The sequence below is a fragment of the Triticum urartu genome, chromosome 6A, assembly GCF_056163025.1.
Source record: "Triticum urartu cultivar PI428250 chromosome 6A, HENAU_Tu73, whole genome shotgun sequence".
NCBI classification, from domain to species: Eukaryota; Viridiplantae; Streptophyta; class Magnoliopsida; order Poales; family Poaceae; genus Triticum; species Triticum urartu.
In genome coordinates, this window is record NC_141878.1 from 407,738,527 (window position 1) to 407,742,819 (window position 4,293).

At 61.8% G+C, this 4,293-nt stretch overlaps 1 pseudogene; it reads left to right on the forward strand.

The window, feature by feature from the left end:
* The first annotated feature begins 319 nt into the window (after positions 1–319).
* LOC147965434 (uncharacterized) lies at positions 320–1,690 on the forward strand (annotated as a pseudogene).
* Positions 1,691–4,293: the final 2,603 nt, after the last annotated feature.

Sequence of the window (4,293 nt, forward strand, 5' to 3'; positions counted from 1 at the left end):
CCCTCGCTCCGCTCCAAGCTTCCCTCCGGGCGCCGCCGGGGCCGGCCGGGGCAAGGCCGGACCTAAGCGCAAGAAGAAGCGGGGCCTCGGCCGTGGCAATGGCCAGGCTATGGCCCCAGCTCCCACTCACACACCTGCCACGTCCGCCCCGACCGCCCTCCACTCGGATGATCCCGCTGCCGACCTTGTCAAGTGCTTCAACTGTGGCCGTGCGGGTCATTCCCAGCTGGCCTGCCCCCACCCCCAGTGCTGCTTTGTGTGCTGGGACTCGGACCACCCCGTTGCCCTCTGCCCCGATCGCCCGGTCTCAGAGGAGTTGATGATGTATGGGAACGGGATCGAGGGCCTCGGCAACTTCCACATCAAGGTCCCGGATCTCCCGCCACCCACCCCCTCGCTCCTGGCTATTGTCTCTGTGAAGGATGCCGTGGCTTCCCCGGAGATGATCGAGGAGGAACTCAATCATCTCTACCTCTGCTCCTGGGACTGGCAGGTCACCTTGCTATCGGGGAACCAGTTCTTTGTGGTGTTCCCCGATGCGGTCAGTCATGGTTACGGCACCCGCAGTGGCGACATCACCCTCGCACTCCACTCACTCGTGGTGGACATCTCAGTGCCGGTCCGGGACCCTCTTGCTGTGGCGGTCCTGGACACGGCTTGGATCCTCATCGGCGGCCTCCCCGACATTGCGCGCTCCGAGAGGGTCATTCGGAACATGTCCCGCATGCTCGGCAAGGTGGTCGTGGTGGACGAGATCTCTCTCCGCAAGGAGGAGGAGGTGCGGGTCAAGGTCAAATCCCTTGACTCATCCAAGCTTCGTGCCACGATCCATGTGTTCTTCAATGACTAGGGCTTTGACCTCCGCATCTCGCCTGAGCCACCCAACCACATCGGCCGCCCCCGCATCCCCGACGACAGCCTCCTGGGCGGCCCCGACGGTGGGGGTCGTGGGGAGCCTCGCAGCAACCGGGGCCCCCGCCACGGCCACCACTCTGGCTCCGAGGATGACGACGAGGAGTACGAGGATAGCCCCCAGCGCGACCCACCTCCCGCTTCTTCCAGAGGTGGCACGGGGGCCGGCCTATCTCTGGTGGTTCCCGCGCTTCCATCCGACGGCAGCGACGTGTCAGATGTCAGCCTTCAGGTCTTCCCCGCCTCGTCTCCACGCTCCCCGGATGCGCCCGTCTCCCCCCATCTCCGCCCTGCGGTCGGCTCGCCTTCCCGTGCAGGGCTGGCTCTCCTCGAGGGGGAGGGATCCGGCCTTGACCCTCCTCCCTCGTCTCCTCGCGCCGCTCCGGACCTGTCGGACCGGGAGGGCTCAGATCCCCCTCCTGGATCGTCCGACCCTCCACCTCCGGATCGGCGCTCACCTTCGGCCCCTTCTCACGTCATGGAGGATGGGTGCTCTTGGGACTCCACCCTCGCCCCGCCTCTCGCCCCTCCGGCCCCGACTCGCCCCGTGGTGGTTGTCCCTACTCCTGGGGCCGCTGGGTCCCCGTTCGCGATCATCACCAGACCTGCGTCTCCATCGTCTCCGCCTCCGAGCTCTTGCTGCATCGCCCTCGGTGGGGCTTCGGCCGTGGTGACCACCCCGGCGGCCGCCCCCCTCCTCCGTCCCGAACCGCGGCCTACTCCAGGAGGGGTTCCACTCCCTCCTCTCGACGTGGTCGGTCCGCCTCCTCCCCGGTGACCGCCTCCCGACGGAGTGCTCGGCTGGTGGCGGCCCGCCCCGCGGGCACCCCAGCCCTGCTCATCCACAAGCGGGCAGAGCTGCGGGCTGCGGCCCGGAACCTGGAGCCAGGTACACCGCCAGTTCCCCCGTTTGTTTCTGCCTGCTCATTCTCTGCTCTTGAGTCGATCCCTCTTGGCCAACTAGCTAAGGTTGTGTCGGATTCTGCGATCATCTTTAGGGGGAGGTGGCTCCCCCTTAGTGCAGATCAAGGCCATTAGGGCCCATGAGATCTTTGATGGTGGACTTGCGGAAGCCCATGCAAATCTCTCCTCCTCCTCCGGTTCAGCCTCGGCGATGGTGGAGACCACTCTGGTGCCCCCCTGGCGGCCGGGCGGTCTGCTACCGCTGGCTGAGGCTGACCTCCATGGACACACTCGCTCCCGGACCATAGCTCTTCGCGCTCAAAGCGCATCCCGTGTCTTGGGGTCAAGCAGCCCCCCGATGGACGCCTGATGCGCGCTCTCTTCTGGAACATCCGTGGCTTCGGCCATGATGGCCGCCGCCGCCAACTCATTGAGTACATGAGAGAGGAGCACATTGACATTGTCGCCATCCAAGAAACAATGCGCCCAGAATTCTCCCTTCCTGAGCTCGATCGTCTTAGCTCCCACCTCTTTGCATGGCATTGGCTCCCTTCTAGTGGGAGCGCTGGCCATTCCCGTGGCCTCCTTTTAGGCGTTAAGGATGCCACCTTCGAGGTTGGAGGCATGGACCGGGGCCAGTTCTTTGTGAGTATGGAACTCTTCGAACGGGCCCTCAACTTCAAGTGGGAGGTCATTATCGTCTACGGCCCCGCGGACCATAGTAGGTCTGCCTCTTTCCTCGAGGAGCTCCACCGGAAGGTTACGGCCGCCTCTCTCCCGGTAGTGGTGGGGGTGACTTTAACCTCCTCAGATTCGCGGAGGACAAGAGCAACTCGCATGTCAACTTTGCCCGCATGCAAATGTTTAATGACTGCATTGCCGACCTTGGTCTCCGCGAGTTAGATAGGGTTGGTGCCAGGTTTACCTGGACCAACCGCTAGGCCTCTCCGACCCAGTCTGTTCCGGACCGGGTCCTAGTTTCCCCGGAATGGGACCTCCGCTGCTCCCTCGCCTCCCTCCAAACTATCACTAGAATTGGCTTCGACCACGTCCCCCTTCTTCTTTCCTCTGCCGACGAGCGCCCCCCGATACCCCCACGATTCCGGTTTGAGACTTTCTGGCTGTCCAGACCGGCTTTGTGGAGGCGGTTCATGCTCGTTGGGTTGAGGCTCGTGGTCACCCACATCCTCGTCCCCTCGGGCCATTGATGCCTGGCAATTTTGTGCCAAGCGGGGCCGACAATTTATGAAGGGCTGGGGTGCCAACCTGGGGCGTGACCTTCACGAGCACAAGAAGACCCTGTTGTCCACCATCCAGGCCCTCGACCTGCGCGCTGATGCGGTTGGCCTCTCGCCTGAGGATTGGCTCTCTAGGTACGACTTGGAGGTCCAGCTCTCTGTCATTTACACCGACGAGGAGGCCTACTGGCGCTTGCGCGGTGCCCAGAAATGGGTTCTGAAAGGTGACGCAAACACGGCCTACTTCCAGGCCATCACGAATGGTCGGTGTAGACGCAATACCATTCCCCTTCTTTGGGATGGGGATGCTCTGCTTCAGTCCCCCCGAGACATCAGGGCTCATGTCGATGGATTCTATAGGGCCCTTTTCTCTGCCTCCCCTCGGGGAGGCTTATCTTGGGCCCTCAATTGCTGGTCCGGCCGCCAGCTTGTCTTCACTGAGGAGAACGCGGCCCTTACGGCCCCCTTCTTCGAGGACGAGGTTTGGGATGCCATCCGCGGCATGAACCCCACCTCAGCCCCGGGTCAGGATGGCCTCCCGGTGAAATTCTTCTAGTCTTTCTGGAATGTGATCAAACCGGAGATCATGGCCATTTTCGAAGAATTCTATGTTGGGTCTATCGACCTCGGGTGCCTCAACTATGGGATCATCTCGCTCATCCCGAAGGTCCCGGGCGCCTCCGACATCCGTCAGTTTTGTCCAATCACGGTCGTCAACGTGATTTTTCGGATTCTGGCTAAAGGGTACGCCAATAGGGTGACCCTCCTCGCAGACCAGATTACCCACCCCAACCAGTCCACCTTCATTCAAGGGCGATACATCCTGGATGGGGTGCTAGTCCTTCATGAAGTCCTCCATGAGGTGCGCGCTAAACACCTTAAGGCGGTCTTCTTGAAGATTGATTTCCATGAGGCCTACGACACGGTTAGTTGGACCTTCCTTCGGGAAGTATTGCTCCGAAAGGGCTTCGACGACTATTGGATCTCCAGGGTTATGCAGATGGTCTCTTGCGGTCGCACTGCCGTGAACATCAATGGGGAGATCGGCCCTTACTTCCCCACCTTCTGTGGGGTAAGGCAAGGTGATCCCTTCTCCCCTTTCTTGTTCAATATGCTGGTGGAGGCGCTTGCCACCATTCTAGATAAGGCAAAGGCTGCTGGCCATATTCAGGGGATCACTCCCCACCTGGCTGGCGGCTCCGGGATCTCCCTCCTCTAGTATGCCGACGACACCATTTTC